Source organism: Python bivittatus, unplaced genomic scaffold, assembly GCF_059951505.1.
Source record: "Python bivittatus isolate LINGU-HERP-01145 unplaced genomic scaffold, Pbiv_v1 ctg000060_np1212, whole genome shotgun sequence".
NCBI lineage: Eukaryota > Metazoa > Chordata > Lepidosauria > Squamata > Pythonidae > Python > Python bivittatus.
In genome coordinates this window covers 14,180,245-14,204,270 of record NW_028277044.1, presented here as the reverse complement: position 1 = coordinate 14,204,270, position 24,026 = coordinate 14,180,245, and the positions used below count along the sequence as shown (strand labels likewise).

The 24,026-nt window shown below is 39.3% G+C and overlaps 2 long non-coding RNA genes across 2 annotated transcripts in view; one reads left to right on the top strand and one right to left on the bottom strand.

Moving 5' to 3' along the window:
- The first annotated feature begins 102 nt into the window (after positions 1-102).
- The window catches only part of LOC148216437 (uncharacterized), a 57,296-nt gene continuing 33,372 nt past the window's right edge, over positions 103-24,026 (top strand). The window contains exon 1 of the long non-coding RNA XR_015795394.1: positions 103-318. This is a non-coding gene — a long non-coding RNA (uncharacterized LOC148216437). The remainder of the gene's footprint in view (positions 319-24,026) is intronic.
- The window catches only part of LOC148216436 (uncharacterized), a 58,235-nt gene continuing 35,281 nt past the window's right edge, over positions 1,073-24,026 (bottom strand). Inside the window, exons 2-3 of the long non-coding RNA XR_015795395.1 lie at positions 4,370-4,497; positions 1,073-1,959 (exon numbers count right to left, since the gene is read on the bottom strand). This is a non-coding gene — a long non-coding RNA (uncharacterized LOC148216436). The remainder of the gene's footprint in view (positions 1,960-4,369; positions 4,498-24,026) is intronic.

Sequence of the window (24,026 nt, the reverse complement as noted above, 5' to 3'; positions counted from 1 at the left end):
CAAATCATCCTGCGGAGAAAAGCGCGAGCTGGACAGGGCCCTCCTCGGCTACCCTGCGCCCCCGCCAATCGGCTGGCTCTGCGCTCCGCGCCTTCTTACCTCGCCACCAAGCGGGGCTCGCACCACCTCCCGCCAAGCGCACAAGCCAGCGGCTGACACACACCATCGGCGCCGCTTCCGGGTCCTCAGCACAGCCGCGGCGGTGAGGACGCGCAGGCCACCCTCTCCCCGCCCTCTCCTTCCGCACGAGCGCCTCCCAAGGAAAAGCCAATCGGAGTTCCTTTTCTCCACTGATTGACGTCTCCAGAAAGTTGATGGGTAAGGCAAGGCGGCCGTAGGGGCAGGGGTTTTTAGATCCGGGCCAGGGCGTTTGTTTTAAGAAGATACGGCGTTAAAAAAAAAGAAAGTGCATTGATTCGGATAGGAATTGGCTCGAGCAGTAGATGCTCTGCCCTCCCCTTTTTTAAAAGGGAAGGAATCCAAAATGGATCACCTATAATGCTGTTTTAATTCTCCAAACTCTTAATATTTTTTTAAAAACATATTAGGTAATTTTTGTTCATAAAGAATTGAGCTTTTATACGTTCACGAATGCTAACTCCATTTCTTTTGGGTTTCAATGGCATGTGTTTCCAATTAATTTAGCTTGCAGTTGCAATCTTGCCTTGAGTCAGAATTTAGCTCCAGTACAGGAATAACTGGTTTATAATGATAGAGTTATGAACTATAATATCCTTATAATAAATACTTTAATCATGTGACTGTCCTATATTGTAATTAAATTACTAGGTTCACATACACACAACTACACCTGTCCACCATGGTTTGATGCAAGGCTATAGGAAATTTGGACATATTTTGTGAGATGGACGGCTATATAAATATGATGAATAAATGAAGTGTAAAGCATTGTTAAACTCTGGCTTCATTTGTATGTTTTCCACTGTTGGTTGAAAAAGGAAGATTTTTTTCCCCCTTTCAGCTTGTATCAAAAGTTAACAAATGGGCTAAGTTCACAAGCTGCACTGTATCACAAATACCGGGTTTATAGATTTTGCTTATAATACAACACACCAATCAAACCAAACCAATCACATTTATTGCTTCTTGTGGTATGTAATTTGGGTCCATGTGGATTTGTCAGCTGGCTTGTTAGGAAGTTAGCCATTGTGATCTATAAATCATGGATTGTACATAGTGTGTTGTTTGACCTCAGCCAGTAAGGATTAGATAAACAAGATTTAAACAAGCCATGGCTTGTCATGATCTGTGAACCAGGCAAACATTTGCCTTTGAAACTTCCAGGCCTTTTCTTAGAACTGTAAGGAAGCCAAGGAAATCCTGAAGCAAAATCCTTAATAGTAACCAATACATATTTTAATGTGGATCTTCCCCCGCAATTCTGGTGGCTTTTAAATTTGTGTAAGATGAAATATTTAAGTGACATGGCAGAGGGAATTTGAGTAACTATGCCTCAGACTTCTGAATTACTTTCTAGTGATTCTTAGGTTATTCAATAGGGAGTTAAGATAAAAAGGTCTTCCTTTCAAAGGGTTTTCCTTGAACTGTTGCAGTATTTTTTTAGTTATTATGTGCTCCGGAGTGAGAACTCTGAATTGATTGGTTTGGTGATCTATTTGTTTTCTTGGCTATCCATGATACTCTCAGGAATCTTCACCAACACCAGAGTTCAAAATTGTCAATACTCTTTCCATCCTGTTTATTCAAAGTCCAATTTTCATTTTCATAGACTGTCCCAGGAAAAACTATTGCCTGCATGATTCTGATATTTGTAGATATGGACACATCCCGGCATCTGAGTATCTTTTCCAAGGCCTTCACTGCTATTCTACTAAATGCTTGTCTATGCCGTATTTCTTGGTTCCTTTACTGTTGATAGTCAGTCTAAAAGGCAGAAGCTGTCCTCCACTTCAGCGTCGTAATATGGCAAGGAAGAATCTGGAATGAACAGAATAAGGAATTAGCTGGGAGTGACTTTTTTTTAACTACGAAAAGCAGATTAACTGTAATTGTTATATTATTCTAAATAAGCCACTTCAAGTTATTGTCTCAGGCTATTTTATAAGAACAGACAAGGATGATAATAGATTGGTCCGATATAATAAAAAAGCAATACTGTATGAAATATTATCTATATGAATTTTTCAATACAATAAAAGTAAGAAAAATTAAAAGAAAAAAAATGAAAAAAGAAACATAGAATTATTACTTCTGCCCTTCTTTTTATCAAGTAATTACCTTCTTACTCTTTCCCCTCCCTCTTTAGCCTTTTTTAATCCCCAAATCGATAAATCATCAGTTCACTATTTTCTTCTTTCAGCAAAAAGTCCATATAAGGCTTCCAGTTTTTTAAAAAATTCCTTATCGTTTTTTCTCTGACCAAACTGGTCAGCTTTGCCATTTCTGTGAGCTCTGTTGATTGTATAATCCAATCTTCTACTGTGGGTATTTCATTATTCTTCCATGTTTGTGCATACAATAATCTTGCTGCAGTTACCATATACAATATTGGTTTCCCTTATTTCTTTTCTAGTTCAGCATCCACAAAACCCTATAGAAATAATTCTGGTTTCATTGTAATATTAATCCACAGTATCTTTTGCATCATTGTATGAATTTGCACCCAAAATTTCTTTGCTTTTCACAAGTCCACTGTGCATGATAAAAAGTCCCCTTACTGTATGAAATATTATGAATACTTTAAGGAGATAATTTTTCTCCTGTCTCTATCCCAGAATATATGTCCAAATATTATTTAATTGTGTAGTATACTGGGTTGTTATTATTGTAAGATAAAACATGCCTGATCATGCCTGTGATCTTGCACTGCTGCTTATCTAGGCTGTCTATACAGGTTACAATTCTTACAGGTTCACTGGAGTTAGTTTTCCAAGAAGTTATACTAACACAAGCACTAGTAAAAGCTATGCCCGACTCTAGTGTCTTTTATTAGACAAACAGAAATAAAACAACAGTGCCAACAAAGTGGGATCATTTAAGAACCCTCTCCAACCTTGTCTTATTTCTGGAAGTCAGAAAGAGCAGTAAAAAGGAAACAGATAACCTTTTTACTGGATTTACTTTTTACTGGATTTACAAAAGAGGTTTAAGAAAGACTTTTTACTGGATTTACAAAAGAAGTTTGATAAATCTTCAAAGAAGCCTCTGAGACAGGAAAAAGAAAAATTGGAGAGAGACCAAATCCTACAACATCTAAATGAATTAAAGATCAAGACTGTTTGAAGTAAAAGGAATATAAAGTTGGTTTGTTTGATCAAGGTTAAAGTAAGACATATTTTTATAAAGCTCTGTTAACCCTTTATGGACTTTTTGCTGATACCAGGACTGAAAAGTTGATGACTTATGGATTTGCATATAGATAAGGGATGGGTTATGGGAAGAAGAGATATTTGTTTGTAACCTTATACGGAGTGAAGAGTTATTAAATTTGTTTTTATTTGTTGTGATGAAGTTTGGAAGTCACTTCTTTACATATTTATTTTCTTTATCTTTCTTCTTTTTCTTTTTCTTTCCTAGCACTTTTTATTTTTTCTATTTCTTTTTCTTTTTCTATTTCTTTTTCTGAGTTTAGTTTGTATTTGCTTTTACTGCTATACTTAAAATCTTTAATAAAATTTATGAAAAAAATGAAACTGGTATTTCCATGGAAACTTGCTGGAGAGTAAAAGCAAGTGTGAATAACCATGTAATAACATATAAGCAGACAATAATAGTTCAAAATGAACTTTGCTATCATTGTGGCAGAAGTTTTCACACACCAGTCCTATATATATTTAAAGGAGAAACCTGAAGAAAATGCAGTAAAGTAGGTATTATAAAGAGATCCTGTTGCTCAAGGAAAATAAAACCATTTGATAAAAATAAACAAATCTTGTAACAAATGTAGTGGTGCATGCTCTAAATGAAGAATTTAATAAAGAGAGGGAAACACACTTAAAAATCTATATTATAAAAGGTGAAATGAGACCAGCATTTTGGTTCACACCAGAAGTGAACACCATATACAGTAAACAGAACTGTATGTATATCATAGTGCAAATCTGAGCAGCATTTCAGAGATCTAAACTAAAGCTATCAGACATACAATTAAGAATTTATACTGGAGAAAAGATATTTCCCATAAGAATTACTTATATGTTGTGAAAACAGTTGGAACAGCATTGTAGAGTTGTGATTGACTGAACTGGACTTCCACTGACAGCTTGCGTGCTATGCTTCCTGTCATGGTGACCTCCAAGATTAGCTGAAAAAGTATTAGATGCTGCTGCACCTATGTACAAAAATAATATTAGCATACCAAAGCACACTGAAAGTAAAACTGAGTTACCCATAGTTCATAAGGCACATCCTGTTCCATACTCAGAAAGGTAGAAAACAAGCTGGATTAGATGGAAGCTGAAGGAATTCTTTTGAAAGTTGATTGGAGCTCATGGACTACACTTGTGGTTTCCATTGCTAAAAATAATAGAACTGTTAGGTTGTGTGCTGATTTTGAAGTTACCATTAATCTACTATTTCAGCCTAGATAATACCTCTTGCCTAGAAATTAAGGCTATTTCATTGGGGGGCAACATTTCAACAAAACAGACCTATCAGAGTTTTATTTACACATCAAAATAATGGAACGATCCAAGGTAGAGCACTGTGCCTGAATGTTGCAAGAATTTGTTATAATAATTAATGATCCCTCAAAAGGAATGTATTTATTTAACAAAATTATATAGCTACCCATCTACCCATGGAACTCTAGGGGATAAACAGAAATAAAAACAAACCAACATTGCAAATCCATTAAAAAGAAACTGAGCCTAAGCCCCTAAAAATCACATTATAAGTTCATCAAACAAACCACATCCACACCAAGCTCCATCAATATCCTGGCCCCAGTGCCTGGGGGAAAAGCCAGGTCTTCACAGCCTTCTGGAAGCCTGCAGGGCCAGATCTGAACGTATCTTATGGAGGAAGCTGTGACATGTCTTGTGGCCTTGAGGGTATTCATGAATGCTTGGAGACCTTCTCTGTTCTAGTTGTGTAGGTCTTGTGCATCAATGGTGTGACTACAATATGTAATGCTAGATTTAAAGAGCTCATATTTGTTGCATTGTGCTCAAAGGCCATAGTCCACCAATCTCCTCAGCAATGTCTTTAGATTTTGCAGATGTACCTGTTTTCTTCAGTAACAGTTATGTCATCAAATAGCACTGCATGCCTGGACAGCCTTGTTGCATTTGGTCTATGGCTCTCTGCCAAACTCCGGTGAAAGCAGCTAGCCCTTTATATAGATCTACAGTGTTTTCTTATACTGTAGAGAGTGCACATTATAATATTTGGAGACAATAACTGACCAGCTGAAAAGGACAGAAGTACAGAAACAAGTTGAGATTTCACTGTAATTCCTAAATTGTCACTGTAGCACCTGACCCTGAGTAAAACACAGTCAGTGGTTGCTCCATGATCATTATTGGATACACCAAGCATTCTTGTTTGTAGTGACAGAGGTTACCTGCTTGCATAAGAAAGTCATAGTAGTGCCTAGATTTGTAAATATAATAGGTTCTGTTTCTTGGTAGGAAAATGTGTCATGTATTGGATTAGGGTTATTATTGATTGATTAAGCGTGCCTGTGATCTTGTATTTTTGAATGATTACTTTGGGTTTCCTGTATATGTTGCAATTCTTGTAGAATCACTGAAGTTAGTTCTAGAAGTTTTAGTAAAACAAGGAGCAGAAAAGAAAAAAACATTATTGACTCTACTGCAATGTTTTCCAACTTGGCAACTTTAAAATGTGTGGACTTCAACTCCCAGAATTCCCCAGCCAGTTTTTTGTTGGATCAGTAGAAATGGAACAAGTTGGAAGATCATAACTAAGCAGAAGCCTCAAAGACATTTTGTTCTCCAATGGAACAGCTCATCCTTCTTCTTTATTTGTCTGAGATACTGAGTAAGAAATATATTGCCATTATTATGCTCTGAACCAACTTACTGATCTAATCATTTGATATTGATTAGGATATACTTGATTCATGGCTTTTAGTAAAAATAGAGGAAGATACTCTTTGTCTCAGATACTAATTTGAAGATAAATTGATATGGGCCTCAGACCCCAGGAGATACATGTCACTGTTAAAATTTGATATTATTAAGGTTTAAGCATACTTTAGAGTTCTCGAGTCTCATAACTGTTAAGCTAATGGTATAGCTAAACTCAAATTAAGAGATGTTTGATGGAATAGCAGTGGCTCAGACCTGGAGGACTGGCAAGTAGGATATACAGTATGACCATGCATTTGCATTTAATCTGACTTGATAAAATTCTCCTTTGATACTTGAGACTCAAGTTGTTTTATAACTTAACATTCTGAATAATTATCACTGTTTACATTTCTCTTTTCTCTTTTGTAAATCTTAGCTGATGCACACATCTTTAACCATGGCTGAATATGTGTTTGTATTTGTGTATGTGTGTATTTTATTTATTATTTATTTATTAAACCAATTTATAGGGCTGCCCATCTCACTACAGGCGACTCTGAGTGGCGTACAACTGTGTGTATACATAGATATAGATCTCCTCTCTCACGACAATGTTCCATGTGTCTGATTCAGTAGTTACTGTCTTGCAAAACCTTATGCTATAATAAATGTAGTCTTCAAAATGCAGTAACGTTACAACTGTAAGAGAAATAATAATATATATAACAATGTCATTTACAAAAGAAGCTTTATTTTCTTGAAGAAATTGATGATTTTACTCAAGTACCTATCAACAACAATAGGAATACCCTTTCTTAGAACAATATCTTGCTTCTGTTTGGAGAGCAGTGGCTATCTACTGTATATGAAATTATTGCTGCCATCTTGTGGTGATTTGACTAAACAAATACTACTAATATCTGATAAAACCAGACAAGAGGTCATCTAAGTTGAACTTAAATCACTTCAGTAGCATTTTTTTCTATAGTTATTTTGACACTTTCTGGTTCAGTGCATGTTTTATTCACAGACAATGTGATCTTCTTTTCCCACAAACCATTTAGCCAGCCAGCCAGCCAGCCAAGTTCAGACAACACACTAAACCCTGAAGCTGGATTCACAAAATATAATTACCTTGTTTACATAAAGTGCTAGGCCCAGACAAAATATTTATGGCTTCCTATGATGGCCTGCATCATATTAGATGGATTTCTACATCAATTCAAACCCATTTTAGCCAACCCAAACATGTTGGGTAAATTTGGCTTCCCCTGATATTTTACTTGCTTCTGGGCTGAGTGGGCTTTCACTGACAATAAGAGTAAAATAGGCAGTGAACGCAGTGTATGAGAGCCCCATGCTGCTTTTATAGCAATCTTGTTCCCTGTCAACAACATCCCAGGTGGGCAGACAGGAGTGTACTATATTCACACTTTTGCTATTGCCACTGTGTTGCTTGATGTTGGCCGGCCAACTTGAGATGGCATTGAGTAAGTGTGCTCTTGCTTTTCCCTCTATTACTGCTGCTGTTACTCTATTGTTATCAAAGCCTGGTGGTGTCCTGTCATCTTTTTCTTTCATCGGTCTTCCTGGCTAGAGCCCATGGCTCTGATGGGTATCTGGATGCTCAATAGCTTGGTTTTGGGTTCAGCCACATGCAGAATCTCTAGGCCAGATTTGGAATCTGCAACTCTAACTGTAGGACAACTTCTTAAAAAAAGATTATGTTCAGACAATATCCTAGGTTATGACTTATTTAATCAAGATTTCCAAAATAAACCAGGTTTGTTGGGTTCATAAAAGGTACTGAACTAGAAACTATGGTTTGCAAACCATGGCGCTTGAATTCACATAAAACACTAAGCCCCCATTTTGGCTTAGTGTGTTGTATAAGCTTAGATGATAGTTAACTTCCTGCAATTATTCTAAATAGGCTAATAATAGCAAGTCAGAACAAACAAGCTACAAATGGAAAGTAATTTATGGAAATGGTCAGCTGAAATTGAGGGGTGTAATCAACTAACTTGATTACCAGTGGAGAAGATAAATTAAGGTTTAAGATTATTTGATGAAAATAGACTTCTTTGAGTCCTGTTCTTCCCAAAGACCTTGTGTTATTTTGCATATCACTCCAAATCTTTTAATCTATCCTCCTATGCCTAGCATCAGTTGTCCTATTCATGCAAATGGATGAAACTACTCATATCACTGCCACATAAATCTGAAATCCACTAGAGCCAGGACTGGGTACAGCTTGCTCCAAAGAGATCCCAGAGTTCCCTGCAGAAACTAGAGACCTGAGAATCCTCCATTAGAAGATGTGATCACCAGGATGTTAGAGCAGCTAAAAAAAATCACAAGCCATTTTTTAACCCTATTCCTTAAATTCCTTACATTCTTCCTTTCAATTAATCATACCACCTCTCTCTGCAACCAGCATCTGATGTGAACCAAAGAGATCGTCATCTGTGTTTCAACTGAACCACTACAGTAGTTCTTTCTTTTAGCTTAGCATTGCTAATGAACTTACTTTGGACAGTAAGAAAATGCTGATACAGTATGACTTAAGCTTCCTGCTGAATGGGATTCCTTCTTATATATCTGTCTCCCTCTTTCTCTTTCTTACACAAGAATACATTTTCAGATTTTCTTCTGAAGGGAACAGATCCCATACTAAGAACCATATAATTTCAACTTTCAGAATGTATTTCTTATTTCAAATATAATCATACTTTTCTCTATCACTTCTCTGGGCATTTTGGCATGATATAACATGGTATATTACCTTGGATAATGGTATGGGTTTTTTGGTGTTTCTGCTTTTGTTTTGCTTTGTTTTAAAAACAGTCATGCTTTACCTGAAATTGTTTACGGTATTTTTAAAAATTGCTTTAGTACACCAAGAAATGGAAAGAAAGAGAGGTAGAAACTAGGACAAAAACATGGAAAAGTTTTGGAGCCCCTCTTGGTAGGGAAATCATTTTGGCCTGATTCCCATAAAATTGAATACAGTATTTTATATATTCAGACAAGAAGATACTACTGTAGAAGTTAACAAGCTTTGTGTGTGGGCTGCTGCTAAGCAGATGATTTTATCAAAGGTTCCTAGTGTTCCTCCATTATTTTATCAGTTCTAATAACAATATTTAATGTTCATACTGATTTTTGTGCATTTTAATGGTTTATAGCCCATAGCCCACTTCAGCCTGTTTTTCTTCTTAGGCGGCCTACTTTTTGAGGTCCAGTGTAACTACATATGCTTTGACTCCCTTAAATTAGCCCCGAGTTTAAGTTCCATTAATATAAATATAATTTCCAAGCCATAAGAAGTAATAGTTTGCATTGGTCAAACTCCGTTTGAATATTGTATCCAGATCCTGGGTATATTAATTTAAGAAAATTCCAAAAAACTGAAATAGATACAGAGAAAGCCAACCGTATGATTAGAGGATTCAGAATGAAATCTACAAGGAAGACTGAGGGAACTGGGTGTGTTTGGTCATGAGAAAAGCCAATTGAAGGAGAACATGACCACATACTTTAATTACCTTTGGGAGTATCTCATAGAAGATAGTCAAGACCTATTCTCTATTGTCCCAGAGTGCAGGAAGAAAGAACCATGATTACAGAAAGGGAGGTTCTGACTGAATTTTAGGATAAACCTCCTAAGTGTAAGAACAGTTTGACAGTGGAACTAATTATCCAAAGGGATGTGTGCTCTCTTTGGTGAGTGTTTTCTACTGGAAGGAAGAGAGCCATCTGTCTGGAATGCCTTGATTTTGATTCCTGCACAAAGCAGAGTTTAGAAGTCAGTACCCTAAGCAGCCTCTTCCAACTAGACCAATCTCATAAGAGATAAATAAAAACAAACTTTAATTGAAAGGAAAACAAAAAAAACACAAAAAATATCCCCTTATAACTTCCATTGAAAATGGATAAAAATACTGTACAGAGTTGATGGTGGCTGAAAAAAATCTTCAACAGAAAAATATAAAAGAAAACAAAAGACTCTGGGGAGACCACAAAATGATAGTGTTCTGCTACTAATATGTGAAACTCTGCTGTAAAGAGACTTCCAGTTACATAAAACACACAGTTACTGATCTTGTACTGGGAAATAAGCCTCAGAGAAAATAAAGCTTAAATAACAACACAGATAGAAAAATAAAGATTGACATTCTAATGTAGTTTTCTGGCAAGACTTGTTTATCTGTTCCTTAGAGACAAACAGCAAGTCCTACAGCAAGTTTCCTGCTTGCTTCCCAGGACTTCTCCAGTTTTTGTAAATTGCTTCCAACAAAACTTAAGAAGAGCAGTATAACTTGTCTCCATTATCTAGCCCAGGTAAAGCTTTTCTAAATCTAGTAGAGGAAGGAGCTGGGGAAAATCTCGCTCAGTATGTGATAGGGAGAGCACCTCTTGAAGAAGAAGTGGATTTAAACTCAGATGCTGTTCAGCTCTCTGTGAATGTGGGGTGGGAGGCCTGCTTATTCATTACATCTTTGAAGCTGTCCTTACCACACAGGATTCATACTACACAAACATATATTCTCTTTCATGATTATACATGATTCTTACACCTATTGAACCTGCCCTTTCTGATCTTGTTTCAAATTACATTTTCCTCACATCAGGATTGCTGGAATGGGAAGAGGCCTTAATTTCCACAGCACAATAGAAGTGAATGATTTTCTGGCATCTCAAAAATAGGGAGTTCGAAAGGATATCCAGTTCCAGTATATTACCAGAGTGCTGCTAGTTTTTGTCGTCCTAGGAACAGGAAGTTTACAGTTTTTAACTGGATAATGAAATTGAGATACTTCAGCACCACTGAAATAATTTAGCCTAATTCTTCCATCAGCCAAAAAAAAAAAAAAAACCCAACCCAAAAAACAAAACTACTGGAGAAACTGCAATCTTAAGCAGGATCACTTGAGAGAGATTAAAACAGCATTGCACATGTGATCCTGATGTAGGTTATACTAGAGAAGTGGGTGTGCAAGGATATCCTTCTTCAGCTCTTGGCACTCATAAACAATTGGGCTGGAGAGGAAAATGCACGAAAAGACTATGGTAATCCTTGTATACCCTCTTCCCTAACACAAACGTGAAGATGGTGGACTGGAGAGAAAGGGGAGAATTTGTGAGTCCAACGTTGGCATCTGAGGCCTCTGAGAGTTATTTTTATATGTTTAAAATGCAATATAATTACAAAAAAGACATCAGTGTGATGTCTTGACATGAAATAAAATGAGTCTTATGTTACAGGTACCTTCTTTCTAACTCCACTGAACTCAGGGAAAGCAGATCAGTGCCATTTCTGAAAACTAAAACTCAGAGAGGTATGATTAATTAGGTTTCTTGTAGGATACCAGAACTGATTAATGGAGGGGATAAATGACGGTACAATTCAACTCCTGCAGTTCAGAATGACTGCACTAAGCTATAATCCATATGTTTGATGCTGGGTTTGGCTCAGCAGTTATCCGATTTCCAAAGAAAGTACAGCTGAAGTTGTCAGCCACAGACAATTCTGGGAAGAGATTGAGGCCAGTTCTTTTTCCCAGTAGTGGACAAGATTAAAGATATTTGTAATAATGACAGGTGAATTAAAAGAAAAAGAAAAAAACTTGCAGAGATCTGTTACTGATAGAATAGTAGTTTGAGATCTAGGACAGACTTCTGAGTTGAACCAAGCAATGCACCGTTCACTTAAAGATTTCTTGCAAATCTCATTATTACATATGTTTATTTCCTAGAAAGGACAGGGCCTAAGATAAGTCCTGCAATACATAAATACTGATAAATGCTGCTCTGGGGTGATTACTACTTTTGCACAATAGTTTGGTACATAGAAAACAAATAAACATATGAGCCACTAGATAAATGATGCAGGAAACTTCAGCTTCCGTAATCACAGTATTTATATGAAAATATCATATTTTAAAATGTGTTATTTCATACATTGGCAGATCTGAAGTATGAATGATATGGTAACTGGAGGCACCTTCCCCTCTAATACTATACAGTCATGGAAGAGACCTTGAGCCTGAGGCCAGAAGAGAAAGGACACAGTGATATGTGGGGATGACCTTGGGAGATGGGGAAGAGCTGCAGCCAGGGCAGTGGTTGGATAAGAGGCAGCTTAGCCTGCAGCAGGAATGTGGGCATGGCAAACGTCTCAGAAGAGACTCCTCCTCGTTTCTTGGGCTGTAAAGGTGACAGGAGAAATGTACTTTCAGACTTGCAAGATTCTCTTAACGTAACCTTACAATAAAGTAGAATGAGCTCATCTGGGTGTGCTTCTTGCCTGGACTGCCTCACAAGGCTGACAAAGGATGAGCTGACTGCTGTGACATTGGCTGGGAAACTGAAACCCTTACATTATGTCTGAAGTTTGAAGCCTGGAGCTCAAACGGAGAAGCTCACAGAAGCAGGACCTTCTGTGTCATTTCTTTGTACTTAAGAATTTGACTGCCTCTGAAATTTTCCACCTGTCCAATAGTGCAGAGGATGCAGCAGGCTGGAGATAAGAGGAAAAGACATTTACAACCTTGGCCAGGGAATAGGCCATTTAGGAACCTTGGTTTTCTAGCAAGCAACCCTTAGGTCATAGTTGCTGGTTCTCAATATCACAATGGAAAAAGCTTCAGTTAGCCTGCGGAATAATTTTTCTTGCTTCAGATTAATAAAGTTAATTTGAATTACTCTAAATGCTATTTATAGTTACTTAAAGGTAAATATAACTATTTCCCCTTAATGCAAGGCTCAGTTCTTAAGATTGCTCCTGTTTAACTGTATATGCAAATTGATTATTATTTTGTTGGGGTTTTTTTCTCACATCTTACTATCAAAGCACAAAGGCACCTTGCTAACCATTTGTAGAGGATATGTCCTCATGATGCAGCCTTTGTCTCATCTCTAACCCACCATGAAGGCAGCTTACATTAATCTTATCTGATGTTGGTGTAAGCCAGTGATGGCAAACCTTTTGGGCTTGGTGTGTCAAAAATTCGGAAAATGCCTAACTTGACTCTGCTAGCGTGTCACTCCCCACCCTGAACAAAAGAGAAACAATTATTTACATATTCATTTATTTAAAAAATGCAGTCTAATCATGTGTGGTGCTATGTATTATATAAAGAAATCTCAAATAATTACAAAAATGAAATACAAGTACAACAACTTCAGTTTCTTTGGTAACTCAAACAGGGAGAATAGTTTTTGTCAGGTGTTGGTGAACACTGGCATGTCACCCAAAGCGTTGCGGTGTGTCACCTTTGACACGCATGTCATAGGTTTGTCATAACTGGTGTAAGCAGTCAAGTGGTAACATTTGTCAAGCTCTCATCTAATACTTTTGGCTGCTGCAGACATGCTCCCTCTCCTTCTGTTACTGGGCACTGCCCTCCAAGGCTGTTTTGTAACAGCTGACTGGTGTTTTGCAAAGTGCCATTCAGGCAGACATTATGCGGGCTCATTATAAAATAAGTCTAGCATTCTTCTGGAAGCGTAGAAGAACTGAGAGGTAAGGCTCTCTGTATGGAAAGATAATTTAAACTGAGAGAGTTGGGCTTTGCCAGCTGGATATTGTGTTTCTGTCCCAAATCAGTACATCATAGATCTTCAACTGGTTCTGCTGGAAAGATTTTCATGTGGCTTTTCTTTGGGTGAGACTGACCCCATTTTATCTGCTCTAACATGATTATGCATACTCCAGGGGATATTTCTGGATGCTGCCAACAATGAACGTGCTGCAGCACTCCCATTATCCCACAACACTTATTGATTTGGACTATATGGATACTGGACTGAAATTGACAAAAATTAACACTGCCAGTTTCTCCTTGCAGCCCAAGTGATAGGTTACAAGTGAAACTGAGGGGTATATGGTGAAATGGAAGGGAGTGCTCCTGATGCTTTTCACAATGTCCACCATGTCTAAGACCTGTCGCTCTGTTTCTGAATGTGGGTCAGCCAGTTTTCTGGAAAACCAGTAAACCTGTATCCAAAAATATCTTAATAGGTTAGTGGAACATAGGAAAGTGTAGGATAAAATACTGTAGGAGGGAGTTCTCTTGGTCTACTCTTTGAGCTTACTCCTGCTTAATTCCATATTCTCCTCTGCACCATTGCCATGTCAGCCAGGATATTTTTGGACATGGGAATACTAGTGCTCCAGAAAAGTCAACAGAGCCATGTTCAGAAACAGCTGAGTGACTGGGCATTGGTGAAGGGCACATCTGTGCTGCTGACTTCTCACCCAGACAGTTTGAAATGTAGCAATAGTCTCCTTCCTGGGCCTCTGGCCTCAGTTGCCCAAGACTGCCCTAGTATATGCTGAGGGCAGCATCTGGTGGTGGTTTTGTCCACTGGCTCATGATGCTGTGGAAGACAGAACACAGCAACAAGAACCTCCAGTTACAGTCCTTAACATGTTCTACATTAAAATTGTATAGACAGTACCACTCCCTGACCTCACTACTGAGGCAGAATGGAGCATAAGGACTGGAGGAATGTATTTTAATGTGGCTGTGAAAAAGAGCCCTCTGTCTGTGTGTCTGGGTGTGTGTGTGTGTGTGTCTGCGTGTGTGATGAAAAGCATTGAATTAATGGGAGATAAATATATCAGAAGGATCAAGATCTCCCTATCAGCTTTTAGATATTGTCAGATTTGAAATCCTGAACAGCAGGGAACAGAGTAACCAGATGGCAGAGTACTAACAAGCTTAAGATGCCATATTTTAAAACTTGCTTCTTGTTATCTTCTCTTCACCCGTCATTCAGCATGTTTATCGCACATTATTCTTTCCCTCAGACCTCAGCAGTATTATTCTGCCACATTTTCTCTGTCTTCTTAGATTTAATGCAACATCACCTTAAATTATTGCTGAAGACATAAATCACTATCTCACAACAGCAGCAGTCAATCTGATCTCCTTAAAGAAAGATCCTCCTATACAACAGTGGACCTTTGTGGGAATTGAACTTGAGAAAGGGAATGTCGATATTTTGAAGTAGCAGTAATATGATGTTGTGCCCACTGTTTATACCAGGGATTGACAATCTGCTGCTTCTCATATCTTTGGACATACAGGCAAGAGCTTATAGTAACTGCTGGTGTGGTGTGTAGTAATACATCTGTAGTCTTTGCGATATCTCTACAGGTGGTAGGTGTTAATGGAGTATATTTTTCTATTACTTTAAATTTCTAACCTTTAAGAATGGAAAAAGGTTTGGTTGGGAGATTTGGTTGGGAGGTAAGAGAAAATGTAAAAATGAGCAATCTGTCAGAAGTGCTGATAAAAGTAAGCCTCAGTCAAGAAAATTACATAACTTTGACTAAGTGATATATTTATTTTTGCCTAACTCTAGCCCCAATAAAGGGGTTAGATTTATTCATGGGGGGGAGGGTATCACACCAATTCACATATCATTTTGGGAGCGTGGATTATCACAAAATTTGAGAATAACTCATACAGCATATGGATTCAACATACTATGGCCAAACATAAATTTATTTCACAAATTCCTACAATCAATTCTCTTCCCAATTCTTTTTTTTTTTTTATCATTAGGCATTAACACACTGTTGATGAATTAGCAATGAAGAATCATTCTGACAATTGCTACTTTTGGAGATTATTTCCAAAATAAGCAGTCCAGCACAGAGAGGAACAGACTGCAGATGTCAGATATTATCTTCTCAAAGAATGACAATTGCTTAAACATTATTTTTCTCAAGCAAACATTCATGATGACACAATAAACAGATTACTACTATACATAGTGACTTCAGGACAGTGGTAATTACCAGTGGTAAGGTTTCCTTCAGACAGTTTTTTGGATATGGTCCCTGCTCTGAAAAAGCTCATTATTCTTCAAGATAATGGTAGGTTCTTCACATTTTGTCTCCCATATGGGTCTATAGCTATGGTTAGACTTTTGAAAAAAATATATTATTGAATAAAAAATAGTGCTTCCATGAGAAACTACTTTAAACACAACATCTAGGCATTGTCAGCCTCCTGCAGTGAGCTATGTGGAAGAACAGCAGGTTGTGAATCTCTGACAAATGCAGAAATCAAATGGCCTCTTTATCTAAATACCTAATTCTTATTTAAAGGAGCATAACTGATCAGGGAGTAGTAGCAAGGAATAGTAAGTTTATGGGGGAGAGATACTTTTGGAATAATACTTAACAATCAGTCATTTTAGGCCCTATCAAGGAAGCTAGCAAGGATACTCAATTTGGAGATTTAAGCCGAGGTGTAGGATACACAGTAAATAAACATGGAGGTGAAAGCTGGTTGGGTGACTTTGGGCCAATCACTTTCTGTTAGCCCAACCCATCTCACAAAGCTGTTATTGTGGGGAAAATAGGAGGTGGGAGCACTATGTATCCCATGATGAGTTGTACAAATAAAGCTGGGATATCATCATTATCACCATCATCATCATCATCTAGTTGAAAAAAGCTGTTCCATCTGAGCAGAAAGGACAAAAGACCAGCTCCTAACTAACACGATTATTTTTGAAAACTGTAAGAGAAGGAAGAGTAACTTGAATGTAGCTTGGATTGATTACAAGAAGGCATTCAACTCCCTGCCACATGACTGAATAATCAAGTGCCTAGAAATAACAGGAGTCAGTAGAAACATCAGAAGCTTTGTGCAGAGGACAATGGCACAATGGAAGACACAGTTGCTGGTCAATGGTGATAGACTGGGAGAGGTTAACATCAAGAGAGGAATCTTTCAAGGAGACTCACTATCACCACTACTGTTTGTCATTGCACTGATTCCTCTGTCAACAATAGTGAACAAGTTAGGCCATGGCTATCAAACATCAAAAACATCTGCCAGGTTATCCCACCTCCTTTACATGAACAATCTGAAGCTGTATGGAAAAACACCATCTGAAATGGAATTGCTGCTCAACACTGTCCGAATATACAGCCAAGATATTGTGATGGAGTTTGGACTGGACAAATATGCCACCCTTACCATCAACAGAAGAAAAATAGTGAAAACTGAAGGAATCAAGATGCCCTGTGGAAAAAACATCTGGATGAAAAAGATCACTACAAATATCTGGGTGTCCTTTAGGCTGACAACATCAAGCACACGGAAGTCACGAAGAAAGTTAGTAGGGAGTACATCAGAAGAGTGGAGAAGATCTTAAATTCTAAACTCAGCAGCAGAAATACCATCAAGGTGATTAACATCTCAGCAATTCCAGTCACTAGATATACAGGTGGAATAGCGGACTGGACTCAAGCAGAACTAGAAGCTCTGGATAGGAAGGCCAGAAAAATAATGCAATGAATCGTGCCCTTAATCCATGCAACGACATTGACAGGCTCTACTTACCAAGGAGCATAGGTGGGCATGGAATGTCATAAGTACACCAGACAGTTGAAGAAGAAAAAAGGGCATTAGAAGAATATCTGAAGGACAGTGAAGAAGATGCACTGAAGCTAGTACACCATGAAGGCTTACTGAATACCAAAGAGACCAAACTGGCCTATAAGAAAGACCAAATGAAGAACAGAAAAGAGACATGGCAAGGCAAGGCATTACATGGGCAGTACGGGGGCGGGGGGGGGGGGAACTAGCAGGCAAAGCAGATAAGAACAAGACCTGGCAATGGCTAAGAGCAGGAAAGTTGAAGAAAGAGACAGAGGGGCTAATTCTGGCTGCACAAGACCAAGCCTTAAGAACAAATGCATACAAAGCCAGAATTGAGAAGACAGCCATAGACAGCAAATGCTGCCTCTGCAAAGAAGCTGAAGAAATAGTGGACCATCTAGTTAGCTGCTGTAAGAAAATCACACAGACTGACTACGAACAATGGCATGACAAAGTAGCAACAATGGTGCATTGGAATATCTGCAAGAAATACCAACTACCTGCAAGCAAGAACTGATGGGACCACAAAACAGTCAAAGTAATAGACAATGAAGAAGCTAAATGCTCGGGACTTTGGAATTCAAACAGACAAGCCCCTGCCACACAACACCCCAGACTTAACAGTTGTTGATAAGAAAGACAAAATAGTCTGGATGGTGGACATTGCAATACCTGGAGACAGCAGAATAGAAAAGAAAGAATTGGAGAAAATCACAAAATATAAAGGCCTGCAAATAGAAGTAGAATGACTATGGCAAAAGAAAGCAAAGATAGTACCAATAGTAATAGGCCCCTTAGGTGCAATCCCAAAACATCTGGAGTACCACTTGAAGACATTGGCATTGACAAAATCACCATCAGTCAACTGCAAAAGGCAGCTTTACTTGGAACAGCTTATATCCTGCAACAATAAATCTCCATCCTGGGTGATTTGAGTGATGCTGTGCCTGGAAGCTGTAGGGGTCTGGATGGGGAACAACAGGCTTTAGCTGAACCCTGGTAAGACAGAGTGGCTGTGGATTGGAGGCCCAGCTGTATCTGGGGGTTTACCATCTTTGGTTCTCGATGGGGTTGCGCCCCAGACAGATCCAGTGCATAATCTGAGGGTGGTCCTGGACTCATGACTCCTGCTCAAGGAGCAGGTGGCAGTTGTGGCCAGGAGGGCCTTTGCACAACTTCATATTGTGCGCCAGTTATGCCTCTTTCTGGATCAGGAGTCCCTCCGATCTGTCACTCATGCCCTGGTCATCTCTCGTTTAGACTATTGCAATGTGCTCTACATGGGGCTACCCTTGAAGAGTATCCAGAAGCTACAGCTGGTTCAAAATGCAGCTGTGTGGGCAATCATGAGTACCCCAAGAAGGGCACATGTAGCATCTCTGCTGTGGGAGCTGCATGGGGTTCCAGTTTGTTTCCAGGTCCAATTCAAGGCATTGGTTATCACCTTTAAAGCCCTACATGGCATGAGTCCAGGTTACCTGAGGGACCATCTCACTCCCATTAGATCGACCTGTCCCACCTGGTCCAGCAGAGAAGGCATGTTGCAGATCCTGTCAGTGAGAGAATGTTGACTGGTGGGTCCCAGGAGGACAGCCTTCTCTGCCATTGCCCCCGCCCTATGGAATACTCTCCCCCCAGAGATGAGGTGGGCCCCTACCCTCCCAATTTTCCGGAGGGAATTGAAGACTTGGCTCTGCCAACTTGCTTGGGGTGAGGAAAGATACAGTAGACCCTGGGGATGGCTGGCACCTTGACGATGCGCCTTGAGTTTATTAACACCTAATTAACATCGGTCTCTTGGAAGTATTATAAAGGAAGTGTGTTTTTAACATATTTTAATTAATTAATTAATATTTATCTATTTTAATCAGCATTTATTCTGTTTTTACTGTAAACTGCCCATATTCACCTCACAGTGAGATGGGCGGTGACAAATTTGAAATATAAATACATAAATAAACAAACAATACCTTTAACACTGTCAAACAACAACATCTGCCTATTGTACGTCCTTGGGAAGGACTCAGTAGGTGGACAAAAATGCCAAATCTGGTCTAAACATCTGGCTGACTGTGTGACCAACAATAATATTTATTTGCTCCAACATTTTCAGAGTACCTTAACTTCTCTGAACTCAAGATGATTTACATAGTAGAAATAAAATCAAGTACAATAAAATTACAAAGGCAACCCAGGTGTCTACCCTCTATTCCAGAACCACAATGGAATAAGATGGTCTTTACAGAAGGCAAGGAAGGTGTTCCATAATGTTCCATGAGGTACAGCTTTGGTGTCCCACTCCTTAACATCATGTGGGGTGAGAACCCAGAGTAGACTCTGTCAGGATAAACACGGCAGGCTAATTCTGATCAGGAAAGATGGTCTACAAATACATGGGCCTTGTGGGGCTTTGAACAGCACCTAGAATTGAACCTGGAAACCTATGGGGTACTAATGCAGTGTCCTCCACATAGACACCACCCTGCTGAACCTATCAGCAGTTTGGCTACTATGTATTGAAATAATTGCAGTTTCTAAGTCAGCTCCAACAGCAGCCCCACGTAAATCACAGCGCAGGAGTCTAACTGTGGGATCATGAGAGTATAAGTCAGTGTGGCATGCCTATGGATGCTATAGATCAGTGGCTGCCATAATATGATTTATTTGGTTTTGGCTTAACTTCTTAGGTAAACACAGTCATTATAGGTATAATAATATTATACCTATAATAATAATTAGTATAGGTGAACTATGGTTTGTTTCTTAATTTGTTAAATTTGTGCACTAGCAATTTCATTTGATTCATGGTAGCTTACAGCAATTTCCATGGTACAAATAATGCTATAAACAATAAAACACACATATAAGGAGAATTTTTTTCAGTCCTTTACTAATAGCCTCTGTGTGAACTGGCAAAGCAATCGTTCTTTTAACTGATAAATGAGGAATGTCCAAGTAGACAGGTTGCGAATCTCTCTTGGGCTTTGTCCATTTCAGAGTAATTCTTCCAGCTGATCAAGCAGGGGCTGTGTCAGAATCCGTAAAAGGTACAGAAGGCAGCCAGTGTCCAGAAAGTGACCTTACTGAGAAAGCTAACAGGAATTTGGCAGTAGAGTTTAAGTAAGAGAGATCCCTAAGTCATTTTTCTCCTAGGCAGACCTTATTTGAAACCAATATGCTAATATGTCCCCTTCATGGATCACTCCCTTGTCGTGGCGAAGGGGCTTGCGTAACTCAGTGAAGCCATGAGCTATACCGTGCAGGGCCACCCAAGACAGACAGGTCATGACAGAGAGTTCTGACAAAATGTGGTCCACTGGAGAAGGAAATGGCAACCCACTCCAGTATTCTTGCCAAGAAAACCCCATGGACAATGTTAAAAGGCTAAAAGATATGACGCCGGAAGATGAGCCCCTCAGGTCGGAAGGTGTCCAATATGCTACTGGGGAAGAGCGGAGGGCAATTCCAAGTAGCTCCAGAAAGAGTGAAGCGGCTGGGCCAAAGCCGAAAGGACGTTCAGCTGTGGATGTATCTGGAAGCGAAAAGAAGGTCCGATGCTGTAAAGAACAATATTGTATAGGTACCTGGAATGTAAGATCTATGAACCAAGGCAAGCTGGATGTGGTCAAACATGAGATGACAAGATTGAACATCGACATCTTGGGAATCAGCGAACTGAAATGGACGGGAATGGGTGAATTTAATTCGGGTGACCATTATATCTACTACTGTGGGCAAGAAACCCTTAGAAGAAATGGAGTTGCACTCATAGTCAATAAGAGAGTGGGAAAGGCAGTAATGGGGTACAACCTCAAAAATGACAGAATGATCTCAGTGCGTATCCAAGGCAAACCATTCAATATCACAGTCATCCAAGTCTATGCCCCAACCACTGATGCTGAAGAAGCTGAAGTTGACCGCTTCTATGAAGACCTACAACACCTTCTAGAACTAGCACCAAAAAAAGATGTCCTTTTCATCATAGGGGATTGGAATGCTAAAGTAGGAAGTCAAGGAGTAATCGGAATAACAGGCAAGTTTGGCCTTGGAGTACAAAATGAAGCAGGGCAAAGGCTAATAGAGTTCTGTCAAGAGAACAAGCTAGTCATAGCAAACACTCTTTTCCAACAACACAAGAGACGACTCTACACATGGACATCACCAGATGGTCAATACTGAAACCAGACTGATTATATACTTTGCAGCCAAAGATGGAGAAGCTCTATACAGACAGCAAGAACAAGACCAGGAGCTGACTGTGGCTCAGATCATGAGCTTCTTACTGCAAAATTTAGGCTTAAATTGAAGAATGTAGGGAAAACCACTAGACCACTCAGGTATGACTTAGATCATATTCCTTGTGAATACACAGTGAAGGTGATGAATAGATTTAGAGGATTAGATTTGGTAGACAGAGTGCCTGAAGAACTATGGACGGAGGTCCGTATCATTGTACAGGAGGCAGCAACTAAAACCATCCCAAAGAAAAAGAAATGCAAGAAAGCAAAATGGCTGTCTGATGAGGCTTTACAAATAGCTGTGGAAAGAAGGAATGCGAAAAGCAAGGGTGAAAGGGAAAGATATAAGCAACTGAATGCAGATTTCCAGAGAATAGCAAGGAGAGATAAGAAGGCCTTCTTAAATGAACAATGCAAAGAAATCGAGGAAAACAATAGAATGGGGAAGACTAGAGATCTCTACAAGAAAATTGGAGATATGAAAGGAACGTTTAGTGCAAAGATGGGCATGATAAAGGACAAAAAGGCAGGGACCTAACAGAAGCAGAAGAGATTAAGAAGAGGTGGCAAGAATACACAGAAGAACTATACAAGAAAGATCTTAATGTCCCTGATGTCCACGCTGGTGTGATCACTGACCTTGAGCCAGACATCCTAGAGAGTGAAGTCAAGTGGGCCTTAGGAAGCATTGCTAACAACAAAGCTAGTGGAGATGACAGTATTCCAGCTGAGTTATTTAAAATACTAAAAGATGATGGTGTTAAAGTGCTGCACTCAATATGCCAGCAAGTTTGGAAAACGCAACAGTGGCCACGGGATTGGAAAAGGTCAGTTTATGTTCCAATTCCAAAGAAGGGCAACGCCAAAGAATGCTCAAACTATCGCACAATTGCACTCATTTCACATGCTAGCAAGGTTATGCTCAAAATCCTACAAGCTAGGCTTCAGCAATACATGAACCGAGAACTACCGGATGTACAAGCTGGGTTTCGAAGAGGCAGAGGAACTAGAGATCAAATCGCCAACATTCGCTGGATCATGGAGAAAGCACGAGAGTTCCAGAAAAATATCTACTTCTGCTTCATTGACTATGCAAAAGCCTTTGATTGTGTGGATCACAACAAACTCTGGCAAATTCTTAAAGAGATGGGAGTACCAGACCACCTTACCTGTCTCCTGAGAAATCTGTATGCGGGCCAAGAAGCAACAGTTAGAACCGGTCATGGAACAACCGATTGGTTCAAAATAGGGAAAGGTGTACGACAAGGCTGTATACTGTCACCCTGCTTATTTAACCTATATGCAGAGTACATCATGAGAAATGCCAGGCTGGAAGAATCACAAGCCGGAATTAAGATTGCAGGGAGAATCATCAACAACCTCAGATATGCGGATGATACCACCCTAATGGCAGAAAGTGAAGAAGAACTAAAGAACCTCTTGATGAGGGTGAAAGAGGAGAGTGCAAAAGCTGGCTTGAAACTCAACATTAAAAAAACTAAGATCATGGCATCTGGACCCATCAATTCCTGGCAAATAGAAGGGGTAGAAATGGAAGCAGTAACAGACTTCATTTATTTGGGCTCCAAGATCACCGCAGACGGAGACTGCAGCCATGAAATTAAAAGATGCTTGCTCCTTGGGAGGAAAGCTATGGCAAGCCTAGATAGCATATTAAAAAGCAGAGACGTCACCTTGCCGACAAAGATCCGCATAGTCAAAGCTATAGTTTTTCCAGTAGTAATGTATGGCTGTGAGAGCTGGACCATAAAAAAGGCCGAGCGCCGAAGAATTGATGCCTTTGAACTGTGGTGCTGGAGAAGACTCTTGAGAGTCCCCTGGACTGCTAGGAGGTCAAACCAGTCAATCTTAAAGGAAATCAACCCTGATTGCTCATTGGAAGGATCGATAATGAAGCTCAAGCTCAGATATTTTGGTCACCTAATGCGAAGAGAGATCTCTTTGGAGAAGACCCTGATGCTGGGAAAGATTGAAGGCAAAAGGAGAAGAGGACGGCAGAGGATGAGATGGTTAGATAGCATCACTGAAGCAATGAGCATGAAACTGAGCAAACTCAGGGAGGCAGTGAAGGACAGGAAGGCCTGGCGCAATATGGTTCATGGGGTCACGAAGAGTCAGACACGACTTAACGACTAAACAACAACATGCTAATATGTACAATCAAGTAGGAGTAAGAAAATATAAAAGTCTTTTTTCTGATGGTGACCATGTACGACTTACAAGAAATAGGAAAAGAAATGGATGAGAGTGACTCTGCAATCATGATGTGCAATGTTTGTTGCCTGTAGTGCTGTATGCTATGAGAGTCACAGGTGATGTGTATGGTCTGGACTAGCTGG